This window comes from Ovis aries, chromosome 6, assembly GCF_016772045.2.
Source record: "Ovis aries strain OAR_USU_Benz2616 breed Rambouillet chromosome 6, ARS-UI_Ramb_v3.0, whole genome shotgun sequence".
Classification (NCBI taxonomy): Eukaryota; Metazoa; Chordata; class Mammalia; order Artiodactyla; family Bovidae; genus Ovis; species Ovis aries.
In genome coordinates, this window is record NC_056059.1 from 12,983,084 (window position 1) to 13,001,042 (window position 17,959).

The following is a 17,959-nucleotide window of genomic DNA, read 5'->3' on the forward strand; positions in this document are numbered from 1 at the left end:
TTATTGCATTAAGAACGAACTTTAGGCCCCTATTATATGCCATGCAATGTGTTAGGTTCCATGTGGGATTTATAGATAGATGCTAATCTTGCCCTCCAGGCAAAGAGAAAAGCAGTTCAAAAGTCCTGAAATGGGAATTTCTTGTCAAATACATTAGAAAAACTATGATACTCCAAAAGGGGAAAAAAAGGAAAAAGGAAAACTTTTCCAGAAACTGGATCTATAGGAGAGAGATGTTATTAATACCCTTTATTCGCGTTTGATGCCAGAATGTGCTTTTCAATCAATGGGTTTGGTAGCCCAATTGGGAACCTAATCATTGTTTTTATATCATCTCTGCAATGTAAATCACAAACAGATGTACTTCATATTTCATTACTTTATGAATCAGCAACTTTTGATTGTGTTTGAACCCACCTCTTGTAACACTGCCTTCTCTCTCAATATCCAAATACATAGTACACAACTTAGACACACACCCGCGGGCCTCCGATTTGGACACTGTGTGCTTCTTCTGAAATGCTAAGCCTTTCCATAATACACTGTCTTTACAGAGTGAAAGTAAAGTACACATACTAGACCAGCATACCACAGAGGTAAGCACCCATATTCAAAGTGTTAAAAAAACATCTCAGCAAGTAGATAAACAGGTGCTAGTAGTATTACATGCATTACAATATTAGAAGGTGAATTTTATACACATAGAGGTTATCAACAACATGTTATAGTATTGTGATTGTGTGGATTTCTCTTTTGAAGCTTTCAATCAATTTCTCTGTGCCTCTCTAGCGGACACTCTTCCCTTTCCAATCTTATAGTGCAATTTTTGTGGGCATCTGTCCAGCTGGACATGCAGCTTCTTGAAGGCAAGACTACTGTCTTTGCATTCCACGTGGAACCTAAGACATTGGATGGTATATAATAGGGCCCCATGGCTGATTTTTAAATGCAATAAGGAAACATTGTAAATATTTACCATGAATTTATACTTATGGCTAAACTTCCAGTGGGTAAATTCTTCATATTTTGTGTACTTTCTGACATCTAGGAGCTAAGCTTGATTTCACATAAGATTTTTAAAGATATTTGAGAAACTAGAGTTGCAGCACGTAAAATAGCAGTGATGATAGTATCTTGAGAGCCCCTGGACTGCAAGGAGGTCCAACCCGTCCATTCTGAAGGAGATCAGCCCTGGGATTTCTTTGGAAGGGATGATGCTAAAGCTGAAACTCCAATACTTTGGCCACCTCATGCGAAGAGCTGACTCATTGGAAAAGACTCTGATGCTGGGAAGGATTGGGGGCAGGAGGAGAAGGGGACGACAGAGGATGAGACTGCTGGATGGCATCACCAACTCAATGGACATGAGTTTAAGTGAACTCCAGGAGTTGGTGATGGACAGGGAGGCCTGGCGTGCTGCGATTCATGGGGTCGGACACAACTGAACTGAACTGAACTGAACTGAACTGATAGTACCTTACATTTTAAAGCATTTTACAATTTATATACTTTGTAGCTCCAAAATGGAAGGTCCATAAAGACTGAGTTCTTTGCTCACTGATCTAGCCTGAGGGCTTATAACAATACTGGCAGATGACATAATTATTTAGTGACTTTATGGGGCTCTCACAACCACACAGGGAAAAAGATTAACATCAATACAGTGCAGGTGAAAAAACTGAGGTGAAAAGCAGTGTGGGTGACTTTCCCCAGGTAACAAGGTTAATAAGAGACAGAGCTCAACATCTCCTAATTCTAATGTCACTATTCTCTTATTAAATCATGGCTTGCTTCAATGAAGAGCAGCCACTTAATAAAGTACAGAAGATGGAAAATGCCAAGAGCAGAAACCATAGTCAGATGACAATGATCCAAGTAGAAAAAGGAAATCTTTATTAGTTTTATTTTAAGCATATTTTATAAGCATGGAGTTTTAGAGGTAATTATATTAAGTTTACTATGCCTAGTATGTTTTATTAAACCATTTGAATTAACAACATTACAGAATCTGACATATATACACACTCATACTGACTCATTATAGCATTATTTGAGTTGGGAGAATTTCCCTGAAATGTACGCAATTATGTCTTAAAGATAGGTTATCTTCCAAAAGTTTGTCAGTTAAAGTCTCCTGGTGTTAAAAATATTTTTTTCATAGAAACAGTGCTATCAATAAAGGCTTAGTTCTCCAAAATTCTCAAAAATCTTTCCTACTCACTATTACTTGTAGTAGAGAATCTTAACAACTAGGCAGAGATTGGACAGTCGTTCATCAGAAAATCTCTTTTCCTTCTGGCCAACCAGACCACTGTCCTGGGTTGAACTGTCCCCTCTTCCAAAAAAAAAAAAAAAAAAGGATTTATGTCCTACCCTCCAGCACCTGTGAATGTGACCTTCCTTGGGAATAGAGCCTTTTGTGAATAGAATCATGTAAAGATGAGGTCATGATGGATTAGAGTTAGACTTAATCCAATGACTTATAAAAGGGGAGAAATCTGGGCACAGAGACACATAGCAGGAAGACAGCCATGTGAAGACTGAGGCAGAAATAGGAGTAATACGGCTGCAAGCCAAGAAAGACCAATTGCCAGCAGCCACCGGAAACTAGGACGAGGTAAGGAAGGATCCTTCTCTAGAGCTTTCAGAAGGAGCGAGGCTCTAACAGCACCTTGATTTCAGACTTCTATCCTCCATAACTGTGAGAGAATAAAGCTTTGTTATCTTAAATTGCTCAGTTTGTGGCCCTTTGTTATGGCAATCCTAGGAAACTAATACAACCACATTTACCAGCCACCCTGGCAAATGCACCCAGGCATATGACTTGTTCTAGCATTATGGAACACAAGTCCATGTGCCCACTGCACAGTGAGGTCAAATACCAACACTAAAACATCAGAGTTACAGCGGGGAAAGGTTTATTGCAGGGCCATGCAAGGAAACAAGTGGATCATGCCTTCAGTTGAGTTCAGTTCAGTCGCTCAGTCCTGTCCGACTCTTTGCAACCCCATGAACCGTGGCATGCCAGGCCTCCCTGTCCATCAGCAACTCCCAGAGTCCACCCAAACCCACGTCCACTGAGTCGGTGATGCCATCCAACCATCTTATCCTCTGTCGTCCCTAGCTCCTCCTGCCCCCAATCTTTCCCAGCCTCGGGGTCTTTTCCAATGAGTCATGCCTTAAAAACCCCAAACTACCCAAAAGCTTTCAGCAAAGCCCTTTTATAGGAAAGGTGAGGGAAGGCTGTGGTTAGTTGTTGTAAACTTTTTGGTGTCAGATCCTTTGTTTTTGAGGTCAGGTCACAGCCAGGTCACGATGCTCTGTTCACCTCCACCAAAACAAATGTTATGCTCTGTACTGAGCAGAAAGGGCAAGGTCCTGAGGCTCAACTTTTACCCTCTGAGGTCCAGTCTTCGTTTAAGATGAGGAGAGTCCCTGTACAGACCAGTTACCCTGTCTGAAAGCATTCATTCAGCACCCAGTCTGGGTCCTCCTGCCAGTGCCCAGGCATGACTAAAGAGGCAGATCTCAACTGGTGGCACCCTCAGGATCCCAGACCCTTCCCCGTTGTCATCACTGAGGGAGCAAGGTGCCCAGAACTCAGCTGGCCCTCAGGCTTTTCATTTCAACTGGAGAGAATCATTTGTATAGAATTAATAGGAATACCTATTATATCAAATACCAATCAGGTTCATTCCCAGCTCACAACTGCCATTCTTTGAGAATAGCCCCAACCATAGAGGTGGGCCTGAAGTAATGCTATGCAACATCCTTGCAGTTGAGACAAGGACCACTTGGCCTATAGTAACCACTTCATCCTAGGCCTTAATGTTTCAACCAATCTACCTGTCCACAGGCTGATTATTGCCCCATGGAGGTATCCAAGTGTGATCATGCCTGTGTGTTTAGTCACTCAGTCATGTCTGACTCTTTGCAAGCCCATGAACTGTAGCCTGCCAGGCTCCTCTGTCCATGGAATTTTCCAGGCAAGAATACTGGAGTGGGTTGCCATTTACTTCTCCAGGGGATCTTCCCAACTCGGTGATCAAACCTGCCTCTCCTGCATTGGCAGGTGGATTCTTTACCACTGAGCCACCTGGGAAGCTCCATCCAAGTGTGATACCTGACCCTTTTAGCTTAGAATATATACTCAGGCTTCCCTAATGGCTCAGATGGTAAAGAATCTGCCTGCAAAGCAGGAGACCTGGATTCAATCCCTGTTTCTGGAAGACCCCCTGGAGGAGGGCATGGCAAAAACTCCAGTATTCTTGCCTAGAGAATCCCATGGACAGAGGAGCCTGGCGGGCTACAGTCCATGGGGTCACAAAGAGTCATACATGACTGAGCAACCCAACAACACCAACAAAAATTAAAAGTTCTGGGAGGAAGTGAGAAGAGGGCAATGGGGAGACATCATGCCTAAAACACAAGAAGAAAGAGACCTCCTCCTCAGTGAAGATTTATATTTAGGAAAGGCCTCAAAGAAAAATTTTGGAAATCCATTTCATTTAACAAAGAAAGAACAAGACTCAGGAAGATTAGAAGTTGTTCCCAAGCTTTTATGACTAGTTAGTAGCTGAAGGAAGACCAGGATCCTGGACTCACGCCACCTCACTGAGCAGCCTTTATACCATGGTAATCTTCACATGGGCGCACTTAGAAAGCTGATGTCAAATCTTAGCTATCTGTATTATTTACAGAAGATGTAACGGAAATTAGAGAGAAATTAGTTCACTGAACAACCGCGACTCTCAGGGAATGATTGGAAAGAAAGACCCTTGTTTCTCATGTAAAATGGTATGTGTTCAGCCTGGATTGAAGCAGGTTTATTAAATGTTTCATTGAGATGTATCTTGAAGCATCAGCAACAACTGATTAGGGACCTAGTTCTTCCCCTTTAGGGTTTACCAAAGAGATATTTGATTGCTAAATATACCATGTCCAGCATAAAAAGGAGCTTTGGGAACCCCCGGCAAACAATTTGAGTACCTCACTTCACCTGCAAAGTCAAAGTGAAAGTTACTCAGTCATGTCCGACTCTTTGCAACCCCATGGACTATACAGTCCTTGGAATTCTCTAGGCCAGAATACTAGAGTGGGTAGCCTTTCCCTTCTCCAGGGGATCTTCCCAACTCAGGGATCAAACCCAGGTCTCCCACATTGCAGGCAGATTCTTTACCAGCTGAGCCACAAGGGAATCCCAAGAATACTCGAGTGGGTAGCCTTATCCCTTCTCCTGCAGATCTTCCTGACCCAGGAATCAAACCAGGGTCTTCTGCATTGCAGGCGGATTCTTTACCAACTGAGCTATCAGGGAACCTGAAGAACCTAATTATTAAAATTAGCGTGTGTCTGTGTGTGTGTTCAGTCATGTCTGACTCTTTGCAGCCCCATGGACTATAGCTCATAAGGCTCCTTTGTCCATGGAATTTTGCAGGCAAGAATATTGGAGTGAGTCTCCTTTTCCAGGGCATCTTTCCAACCCAGGGATCAAACCTGTGTCTCTGTGTCTCCTGCATCGGCAGGTGGATTCTTTACCACTGAGCCACCTGGGAAGCCCGAAAATTAGCATAGTCATTAATTACAGTCTCATTTTACATCAATATCAGCAACAATACTTTAGATCAAAGGCAGAATTTTATGCGCGAATAACAAAATACGGGTGAGCTCACCATGTACATGTCCCTGTCTAGGTCAGTTTTTTAGGACGCACTGTTATCTGCTTGCTCTACTATAGGGTGACTCTGCTCAGTCTCCAGTGATATGAGTTCTTGAAAATAGCTGTTATAATTGAGTTTCTCTGCAGATGCAAATGGTACATTCGGGCAGGCTGTGTCCTTGACAGACATTTTCCCAGTGCAATTTAACTTTATTACTGTAAACATTTTAAACCTTAACCTAACCCAGCTTGAAAATAAGTTACAATTTTTTAAACTACAAAGAGAAATCGTGTGGCCCTTGATAAATACCCCACATTAAAATAATCCAGAGGCTTAAGTCTCATACAAATATAAATCATATTTTAGAAGTTGTGTAACCACAGTGGTCACAGGTGACAAACCACAAAGAATTACAGTGTTAGAAGGTAATTTAGAGACTACTGTATCCAGCTCCTTGCTTTTAACAAGAAAATGGAAGCCCAACTTTGTATGCTACTTACTCAATACTGCACCTACAGTTATTAGCACTTTGAATTCAACTTCAAGTTTTCTCATTCCTGACCGAGGATTGATATCTTCCAGTGGGGTGTCTCTTTACTAAAATAGACTTCAAGAAGCCCTCCCTCCTCAGCAAACACATAGGCCCAGTGATGGCCCAGTTATTCAAAGAACAGACAAAAAATTATATGATTCCTTATACACCAGGCATAAATGTTTCAGGCATGAGAAGTAGAGAACTAAATGAGACAAAATATTTTCTAATGTTGCAAAGTATCCCAAGTTTGGACCAGAGTTTAGTATAACATCTACTATAACAGAATCACAGGAGAGGGCAAAGGAGGACTGTTTTTTCCCCCAATGTTGCTCTTCTCCAAAGACTCAAAAAATGACAGAAAATTAGTGATACTATGAACTTTAAAGCTTCAAAGAGACTTTAAACAAATGGCTATAATTAAAAAAGGCAGATGAGAATGAATTATTAATGAATGACCACTACTATTCCATCCATTTAAATCAAGGTCAAAGTGAAGAGTTTATATCTATTAGTGCTCTAACTTGTAACTACCATCCTGTCCAGACTGATGGTATTCCAAATATTTATTGCTGTTGCAAACTACCTCATAAACTAAGTGGCTTAAAACAATAGTTCTATTTGGCTCACAGACTTGTGGGCCTGGGGTTCAGGAAGCGCGCAGCTGACGGATCCATTCATATTCATGCGGTATCAAGTGAGACAGCCAGGGCTGGAGGCCCCACTCCCACACTGGCATCCTTACTCGTACATCTGGTACTGACTGGTCTCTCTCTCTATCCACATGGCATTTCATTTTCCAGGTCGCGCAAGGCTGTGGCTTCGCACTGTGTGGTGGTCTCAAGGTGACTGTATCCTTCTGTGACAGCTGGCTTCTAAGAGGTAGGCTGTGGAAAGTGCCAATTAAGGGTGCTACCATATTGTAATGCAGTCACAAGGCCAGTCCAGATTCAGAAGGTAAAGAAATGGACTCCACTTCCTGATGAGAAGGGTGGCAAGGTCACCTGACAGAAGACCATATGGGACCATTTTCCAAGCCATCTTGGAAAATGCAACCTGCCGTAGACGGCTGGCAAGTAACGTAGGCAATGTGGCAGGTGAAGTACAAGGGCTGATTCTGCACACTATAAACACAAGCTCTTTTTCCAAATGAACAGACTCTGCTAGCTATAAATGCTGTGTTCTGCATTCTTTCATTTATTTTATTACAAAAAAAGGTCATCAATATTAATTTCTGGAATGATTAACTATATATTACTGAGTCAAAGTGGACTATTTCCTCTTAAAGCAAAGTCTCTGTTGATCACTGAAGATGAGTCTCACATATGACACTTTCTGACTGTGACCCATTGTGGCTAATAAATTCACAGGAAGTATTTTGTATATTTGAAGTGCAGCTTGTCTTGTACTTCCTCTTTTTGCTCTTTCTTTTCATTCTCCTTGACCTCTCACTCACTCTTACATCCATTCTATCCTTCCATATAATATCAATGTGCCTCATAACAACCTTAAATTTCACAGCATGAAAAATATGATAAAAAAATACGATAATAAAAAAGCTTAAAAAGAAAATGAAAATATGTTATAGTTTAGAATTAACTTCAGCTAATGTCTAAAGAGGGATTGGGGGCAGGAGAAGAAGGGGACGACAGAGGATGAGATGGCTGGATGGCATCACTGACTCGATGGACGTGAGTCTGAGTGAACTCCAGGAGTTGGTGATGGACAGGGAGGCCTGGTGTGCTGCGATTCATGGGGTCGCAAAGAATCGGACACAACTGAGCGGCTGTACTGAACTGAACTGAACTGAATGTCTACAGAGAAAGATATGCACTGCACCCATATTCGTTGTTTAAACCCTATAAATAACTGGAGACAAGATTATTAACTTGTTAACTGCACAGTTACTACAGCCCAAAATTTAGTCTATAGGGCTGATATATACAAATGCTGGATATTATATTTGTTCAGGGCCCTAACAAATTCTAAGTGTCTAATGGGTTTTCTTTATCAATCTATATTCTTAGTGTTCTATTCTAATTAGGCCTCAGATTTAGTGTTTATGGCTTAGTGGTAAAACTAAAACAGACAGTATCTATTTTAATTATTCAATCTGCTTAACTACCAAGAGCAAATTGTGCCTTGGGTCTTGATAGTATAGTGATAAGCTTAAGTGAAAGAGCGTTTCCAAATTCAGGTAGGAAGAAAAATCTTCCTCAAGGAAGTTTTTTGCAAAATTCAGGAACCAGGGTATAGTCAATCCATCCATTTTGATCACACTGACTATCTATATAAATTACTATATAATATCTACTTGCCAGTTGATCCTGCATAAATATCCCAAAATAACTTTTTTCACTATGTCAATTCACACAAACCTTTAGAATATAACAAGAATAATGTATTCAATGCTCTATATGTTGTAAAGGGTGAAAGAAAGTGTTATTTCACAAATGCTACTATCAGTGAATCCCAGGATATTAATGCCACACTTGGATCTATGACTATTCTATCTAAAATTATAGAAGTCTAACCAAGTAAAAACTGATATACAGCACTTCAAATTTCCTTTCAGTTCAGTTGCTCAGTTGTGTCCGACTCTTGGCAACCCCAAGGACTGCAGCATGCCAGGCTTCCCTGTCCATCACCAACTCCCAGAGCTTACTCAAACTTATGTCCATCAACATGATGGACAAATTTCCTTTACGCCTAGGCAAATTTCCTTTATGCCTAGGCAAATTTCCTTTATGCCTAGGCAAATTTCCTTTATGCCTAGGCAAATTTCCTTTATGCCTAGCCAATTATCAGACTTTTCTAAGGTCCATTAACCTCTCTACCTAGAAACTGTTAAGAATTGTGAAGGGTCAGAGATCCTACTTGCAAGCTAACAAGTTAGCCTGCTACAGGTTCATGGATGTTGGTAGAAGATATGAAACTCCTGGGTCCAAGACAAAGAACTTTATTACTCATGGCATAGCAAGCAGCGGGGACATCAATATACTTGTGTCAATTTTCCTTACTATCAATTTTCACAGAGGCTCAAATGCATACCTGCACACTCAATGGGTTGTACACGGGAGAGGAACTCTTAGGATCCTGAATCTTTTATAGCAGACAATAAGCATATCTGTACTTTGCTCCACAGGGAGTCATTATCTTTATTATACTGGATAATAAGCAAGTCTGATCTTTGCTCTGCTATCTTCTAGGGCTGTATGCTATACCAACATCTTGGAAAAAATAATCTAAACAAAGAAAACCAGGGCGAAATGTAAAGAAGTGTAAGAAACCAACAGAAATTCTCTAAAAAAATACAGATGAGATAAATGCCAAATTGTTCTTTGTGACTGTCTAAATTTAAGTGGAAATTGAACAAGATTTCCTACAAATTCTCTACATACATGTCTGTGCAATAAGTTTTAACAGTTATCTTAGTTGTAAACATTTGGAAGATTTTACACATTATTTGTTGGAGAAGGCAGTGGCACCCCACTCCAGTACTCTTGCCTGGAAAATCCCATGGACAAGGGAGCCTGGTGGGCTGCAGTCCACAGTTTCGAAGAGTCGGATACGATTGAGCCACTTCACTTTCACTTTTCACTGTCGTGCATTGGAGAAGGAAATGGCAACCCACTCCAGTGTTCTTGCCTGGAGAATCCCAGGGACGGGGGAGCCTGGTGGGCTGCCATCTATGGGGTTGCACAGAGTCGGACATGACTGAAGCGGCTTAGCAGTAGCAGCAGCACACATTATTTGTAGTTTTGCCAATATTACTATAACACACAGTAAGGAGCAACGGTTTGAAAGTCAGCACATCTGGGTTTTCATCAGCATGCTGTCATCAACTGACAACATGGCTCACAGCAAATCATATAATTTACCTGGACCTTAGTTTCCACATCTCTGAATATATGTTCATTCTCTTATTTTTCTCCTAAATAATTCTCTATTTATTTTTTATTGCTACAAGTCCTTGAATCTATGAACCTACATTTTAAAGGACAAAATATGCCTCAAAGAGAATTTAATTGCAGATTAAATAGCCAGTGATTCAGTATCAATCAGAACGTGGTGTGGCTGTCTTTATTTTCCATTTCCTTTTCTTTCTTCTAATAGAAAACAGAGACATTGAAAAACACATGAGACTATAGAACCTAACTTTACTCAAGGTCAACAAATGAAGTCAGAAATAACTAGGGAAAACAGAAATGCTGACAGTTATAATACAAATTATGTGGAGCTGTAAAACAAATTTGGCACTCATAAGGATGCTGTGGAGTTTTACCCACCAGTCTGGACAGAAAGAAAATGTCTACTAGGCTAGAAACTTTTGTCACTTCCCCCTTCTTTCTGTTCAGGTTTTCATACCCAGGAAGTCAAGTCTTTTGTTTCTACCCTGGAAATCTCATTTATTCTTCGGTCTTCCCCTCCTTCCTGTCGCCACTGTGCCACCACTTTCTTTTTCCCACCTGAACTACTTAAATCAACAGAATTTGCTGCCTCATCACCTTCCAGTTTCCTCCTTCAATCTGACCTGCAGACTATTGTACTTCTGTTGTTCATAAAACATTTTTTTCTAGTCTTCATCATCCTCAGAATAAAGTTTGAATACCCTCAATTATTACTCAAATTCATCTATATATTTCTGTCTTCAAGTGTTTTATTCAATGGTTTATTTTAAAGGAGATAGATATATCACAATACAGTGTGTTCAAATTTTTCTTAAGAAAATGTTATCCGATCTTTTAGAATGAGCGTTTATGAATTGCATCAATAAGGTGGGCCTGTGAATAATTCCCAGTTAAAAAAAAATTACCTATTCTTCTTTTCTTTTTTCTCCCTAAAATCTACCCACCTCAAGTCCCAAACTGATCATGGAGCTTTTTCTAACTGCAAAGTACACTGAACTTTCTTTCTCTCAAGATTACTGGGCTCCTTCTGTGTATTAATCACACAAGCTAGTTAACTGTTTGATATATATCTATCTTTTATGCCCAACTAAATGCCTTGCAATGTTGAATAAAAAAAACAATGGATGAACTTGGAACAACTCCCCACACCACCACTTATCCCCTTTATAAATATCTTTTTATCCTGAGTGAAAGGCACTTGATATTTTTTATTCCCTCTACAGTCAAAGCAGTAAGAACAGTAGAAAAGCTTATATATATATATGTATGTGTATATATATGTGTATATATATATATATATAAATATATAAAAGGTGGATGTGAGACCCTAATTTATAAAAAGGATTGGATTCCAAGTTTGAACATATTTGGTCCCAGAAAATATATGTGACCTGATGGATAACCCACAAAACTCTTTGCATTCCCCCAAATGGTTTTTCAATTACATCCAAACTGCTGTTTTAAACATGTCTTCCATAGGAAAGTGAATTTCATTTTCCACTAGAGATGCCAAAATGCACTTCCTCAACATGGTAGCCTGAGCAGGGAAATAGGGGGAAATGGAGAGAGGGAGGTCATTAGGTGGAAAAGAATCAAGTCATTTACTCATTCTTTACATTTGTCCAAAAAAGATGTCAATATTCCTTCAGCAAACATTATTGTACACCTGCTAAGTGCTGGGGTCTGTTCTCCATTCTAGAGATGCAAAGATAATTAAGAAATATGTCTTGCCTTCAAGGGTACATACAAAGGTGGTTTCTTCTCATTGAAACTCTCTGTTCCCACCTTTGCTATAAATTAGGAAGGTTAAAACCACCTCCAGGAGGTGCCTTGGTATTGGTCACAGTATCTTTTCTTCAGTATTTTCTTTCCAATAATGCTGGTCACTCAGCAGACAGTGCATATTTCTTGAATATGCATATCAATTGAATAGACAGCAGATAAATCTAGACTACTTAGTTACTATAAGTTTAACTGAAAAAACTCCATCTGGTTATAAGCTACATAAAAATACAAATAGATAGCAGAGATTCTTCTTTTTTGGCCTATCTAGAGAACATCTGTGACATACTTACATTAATCTTGATTTCCCCTCAGTATCATTTCATTCTCAAATTCACCCATCTTTAAGGCATTCCTGTTCCAACATTCAACCTGGATCTTCCCTTGAATTCAGAGCCTCTTCCTCTAGAAATTTTTTGGTAATTCCACTCCAGCGTTCTTGCCTGGAGAATCCCAGGGACGGGGGAGCCTGGTGGGCTGCCATCTATGGGGTCGCACAGAGTTGGACACGACTGAAGTGACTTAGCAGCAGCAGCAAATTTACTTATTCCATTCTTCCAGCTAATCTGACATGACAGCATACTGACAGAAAAAAACGAAGCAAGCAGGAAAACAGATTGGCCTCAGCAAGCAGGAAAACAGATCTACACACTGCATTCTACCAGGAGGCTCAACGAGGAAGTCAAGACTCATTCTCATTCCTTGGATGACTCAACCAGTCATCCAAGATGTGGTAATGAGACAATGTAGGAGATTAAGGCATATGACTGCTGGAGACTGTCAACATAGGGGTCAAGTGCCAGTAACAAATGGCAGTTAGGTTGTCCCTACAGTGCTATCTGTCTTAGACCCTATACACCTAAAACAAATGGAAGATGCCCACTTAATTTGCTTTTTACCATAAAGAGTCACATACTTGGCTGGGCTTCAGGATACTATTAAATGACAGCAGTCGTGAAGATGACAACTCCCATTTGACCCAACTTGAAACAGAATCCACAAACTTCTTTTCCAAATTGTCGGTAGCTATTACTAGGGAAAGAAATCTCTCCTCTCCAAAAATATAATAAAAGGCATACGATAATAATACAAAGTTCACATTTGATGTGGAGTTTTGTTTGACTTTAATAGTATTTCTCTATTTTCTAAGGTTTAATTCCCTAGAGAGCCCTTTTTTCCCCCCTATCATCCATGATTCACCTTGAGTTTTTGGTCTGCTGTACTGTATAAGCAAGGCTTCCCAGGTCGCACAGCAGTAAAGAATCTGCCTGCCAATGAAGGAGACACCTGAGACAGCAGGTTTGATCCCTGGGTCAGGAAGATTCCCTGGAGGAGGGACAACCTCCTGGACTGGCAACCCACTCCAGTATTCTTGCCTGGAAAACTACATGGACGGGGAGCCTGGAGGGCTGTAGTTCATGCGGCCACAAAGCGTTGGACACAACTCAGCACACACACATGCACGCACAGGATAAGCAGTCAAGACTCAAGAGTCTCATTCCTGGATCAACCACTAATGATATTACGATGGTTGGCAAGTCACTTTACCTGAAGCTCAGTGTCTTTATTTCTGAAATAAGAAAGTTAAACTATAGGTATGATTTCCAGGGTTGTTCTACAGGCTTGTAACCCTGGAAGACACTCAATCATTCTCACCTCATGTAATACAAGATCGTGATGTATCCTGCATTACACTGGTGGCCACATGGTATTCCTTGCATGATTATTTACCATGTTTCTGAAGTCCAGATAATAACTGGTTTTTCAAACACCAGAAAGAGGCTGTTTGATGTTTCTCAAGTGTAATCTAATTTAAATGACCCACGTGGGCAAACAGCAGCATTTGCTTTTCCACCAGAGTGCAGATGCTTCTGCTAATGGAAGCTCTTTTGTAGTATAGTGAATGTCAACTGGACCCTCTTCCAAAACTCACTCTAAAATTTGATTCTTCTGGGAGAAACTCATTGTTTTCCTGGGTAAGAGAACAATATTTCACCTGTCTGATAGCAGATATTTTCAGAAAAGATATTTCTATAAGTGTTTAAGTGAGAATTCTAACTCAGCTTAGGAACACTATCCTATGAGAAAGAAAACAGTATGGGTGGCTGTACTAAACTGATTCTTACATCTTTCACTGGTAGCACTGACTTTGGAAAACAGAAGCAGCTACCTTTGAAAACACCTCACAGACATGTTACAGCCGTCCCTCATTGCTAAGGGGAAGATTTGGGAACCACACAAACATCTCTCCATCTATTTCCAGAATCTCAACACCAAAATTACCAGATTGGGAAATTAATAATCTATACTCTCAGTGAACCCCTTTGAGAAAACAGTTAAAGGTGAATACTGAATGTTAACACTTATAGGTGGAATCTGAAAAATAAAACAGAAACAGACTCACAGATATAGAGAACAAATTTTTGGATACCACTGCAGAGAGGGAAGGAGAGAGGGGACAAGACAGGGTAGGGGATTAAGAGATACAAACTACTATGTATAAAACAGGTAAGCAACAAGGATATACTATGCAGCATTTGGAAACATAGCCATGCTTTTGTAATAACTTTAAAGGGGGTTTATAAAAATATTGAACCACTATGCTGTACTATACCTAAAACCAACACAATATTGTAAATCGAATATAATTCAATTAAAAAATAAAACTTAGAGATGATCAAAAATGAGTAAGTGTAAAAGCAGGAATGAAGAATAACTGGTAATAGAAAAAGGACTCAGAGAAAGAAAGATTGATTTGTCGTTGCTCTGGAATCCCTCTTATGCCCCAATGGGAAAATGGAGTTTAGTTCCCCAGTGAGAAACCAAACTGGTATCATAGCACATGGCATTCACAAGGTGACTTCACCTAGATTATTGCCCTCGGTCTAACATCAGAACCCTCTATGAAGAGGTTCTCTTTGGTTCTGTCATTTTACATGGGAGGAGACTTGTAGCTCAAAGAGGTTAAGTACTAGCCAAAGCAAACCCCAGTCAGTGGCAGAGACAGGCTTCAATGCAGGTCCTCCAGTTCACATTTCCACTCTTTCACATTCCTTATATTTAACCCATGCCCTTGACTTTCCATGTGCCCCAGGTCTGGGACAAATCCATGGGATAACGGGTTTTCTAAATGTAGACGCCAACTGGAATTACAGAAAAAAAACAAGAGATTCAAAACATTCCTCATGTGTTTCTCCCTCCCCCAAACCACAGTTGCATATGTTTTTCAAATAGTGTTTGTAGCCAGAGTAGTACAGTAAATAGAACTGCTAATTAGAGTCAAGATAATGCTTTGATTCATGTGTGAGGGCATTAACATCTCTGCCATGGATATCTGGGATGCTTTGGTTTGAGAAGCTCTTGATTTCTAAAGTACTCTATTGGGCTCATAGAGGGATTACACTTCAATTTGATCACACAGTAATGACATCAAATGGGACTACCTCAAATCCTGCTATGCTTGAGTACTTATGAAGGTTTTGTTTAAGGGAAGGAAAAAAAAAGACAAAGAAGGAAGAAAGCACAGGGTTTACTGCAGTTCTCACATACCCTTGCATTTGATTCTAAGGATCTCACTGTTTTATTCATCATGTGTCCTACATTTACAAAATAATAGGAGGAAGGATGTTCAGATGGGATTTCCCAGTTCTTCTTTAATGAGAGGCTTCTCCCAGCTACCTCCCGCTGAACCCTGCAGTTACATCTGTCCTACCCTGATAACAAAAGAACAAAAGAACAAACCACTGGTCCATTTAAGGACTCATCAGTGACAACACTAAGTCACCAAATCAAGCCAGAATACCAAAAATTAGAAATAAGTGAGGGCTGGGGGAAAGAAAATAATATCTTTATTTTTAATTATATTTCCATGATTGAGTAAACCTCATTTTAAGTGGCTCCTCTCCCTCAGGAAGAAGTTTAAAGCCAAACCATTCCAGCTTACTAATAAGCAAGAAATCAGCCCATCTGCCCATTATTCTCCAACAGTCCCCAGGGCACCGTCCCTCTCCTTAAATGAATAAACCTAAGGCAAGATATATGACTACTGCACAGAGAGATGAGTATCTCCCCAAAAAAGGATAAAAGAAAGAGAAATTTTCAGGCAATTAAGAAATTAATTATAAAATGTAAGTTTCCCTAATGCATCTCATAGGAGTCTCAAAAATAACATTACATAGCTCTGCGTTTCATTTATTTCAATTAAAACTTATCATTTTTTTCAGAGTTTTTGGCAAACTTCAAATTATAGTCTCAGGAATGGTAGACAAGACAATTCAAGTCATCTGCCAAGTATTTTTCAAGTAAGTAAATATCTCAAATTTTCAGGAAAAACAACCATTCATTATCTCAGTCAAGATTTCCAGGATGGTAATTTCACTATTCTCCTTGTCTTCTCTAATAGTTATCAATCTGATAGTCATCAAAATGTCTTTTTGCCTTTACTGAAACTCTTTTCCTTCCATTTCAATTTAAAGACAAAATAATCAACCTTCCTCTTACTTAAAAAATTCCTTCCTGTACTTAAAAGCATCTATTTAAGTAATTTTTAAGCTCATTTGTTATTTTTTAATTTTCTGGACTGAACCATCCTGATTTGTTAAATATGTACTCATGTATGACCTTCTTATTCTTTCTTTTATATCATTTGAGTTACTTTTCAGCAATCTTCAGTTTTACCTGTTAGTTCTTAAAGTACACTGGCCTTTCACAAATACAGACTTAACAAAAACTACAATCATCACGGAACAGATTTTAAAATAATGACATTGTATTGTTAATATTCAACTTATACCAGATCTTTCCCCTGGTCTTTTCCTTCTTTTCTTTTGCTGAGTCAAATTATGTGTTTAAATTACAAAAGCACCATACTTCTCTGTATGTAAAACAACTTGAGCTTTACTTCTATCCTTTGGGGTCTTGCCTTGCATGAAGTACAAATCTGACAAATATATTCCAGATTCTTTCCTCTACTCCTCTCTAAAGATGCTAAAGCAAGTGGTCCCAAACTCATTCCAGTTGCTTGATATTCTAAAAGAAAGGAAATGTGCTACCGAGAACTGTGTAGGTTCTTGCTTCAAGGTCACTCTTCTGCCCAACAGTCAGCCTGGCTGGAGACAACTGCTTTGTTTAGGAAGCTATCATGCGTACTCAGTCACTAAGTCGTGTCCAACTCTTCGCAACCCCATGGACTGTAGCCTGCCAGGCTCCTCTGTCCATGGGATTTTCTAGGCAAGAATACTGGAGCAGGCTGCCATTCCCTTCTTCAGGGGATCTTCCTGATACAGTGACTGAACCCGCAATTCCTGTGCCTCCTGCAGGACTCTTTATTCCTGAGTCACCTATCAAGTGATGTCAAATATAAGACTTTCCACCCTCAGCCCCTCCTTTAAGTTATCTGATTGTTTTTACTACAATATAAAGCATGTACTTTGTCTTCTGATCTTTAGTTCCACAGATGAAATACATGCTTTATTTTCCATACTGCCAGTCTATTTGACATTATTTTTAATATATATTTTTATTCTAAATAACAAATAGATTTATTTTTCATTGAAAAAATATACTTTAGTAGCAGGTAAATTTTTAAGTAAACCAGATTTTACACTAAATTTCAAATTTATTAAATTTTTACACCAATTTCAAATAGAACAAGGAGAAAACCACGCAAAATTGTGTGAATATTAATTGATAAGGTATGTGCATTTTATTATTTCTCTCACTTTTAAATGTAAGAACAAGTCAACAGACATCCCTATAACCCTACCTCTTTAATCTCTCTCCTTCCTCTACTGGGCATTTGGGCTGTCAAGATAAGGACGTCATTCTGAAGCACGGAGGCACAGAGAACAAGCACAGGCGAAAGTGAGAAGGTGCGCAGGTGAGCCCGTCTGTGGATGCGTCTTTCTGAACAGGAAACTCCAGTTTGCTGGGTCTCAATGGGCCGCACTAATCACTCTGGCCTCTTAAGTGCTAAAGGTCCATTTTTTAAGGGAAAGGTCTGCCATATTTATTTGTAGTACCTTCTGTCAAATCCCTAAATCCCCATATATCATAAAAGTCCTTTCTTTACCCAG

General features: G+C 39.6%; 1 protein-coding gene and 1 long non-coding RNA gene across 10 annotated transcripts in view; one reads left to right on the top strand and one right to left on the bottom strand.

The window, feature by feature from the left end:
* ANK2 (ankyrin 2) overlaps nt 1-17,959 on the bottom strand; it is a 699,107-nt gene that overhangs the window by 360,641 nt on the left and 320,507 nt on the right. The gene's annotated exons all lie outside the window — the stretch shown is intronic.
* LOC114115267 (uncharacterized) overlaps nt 1-17,959 on the top strand; it is a 50,423-nt gene that overhangs the window by 1,971 nt on the left and 30,493 nt on the right. Inside the window, exons 2-3 of the long non-coding RNA XR_003589638.3 lie at nt 6,996-7,074; nt 16,109-17,763. This is a non-coding gene — a long non-coding RNA (uncharacterized LOC114115267). The remainder of the gene's footprint in view (nt 1-6,995; nt 7,075-16,108; nt 17,764-17,959) is intronic.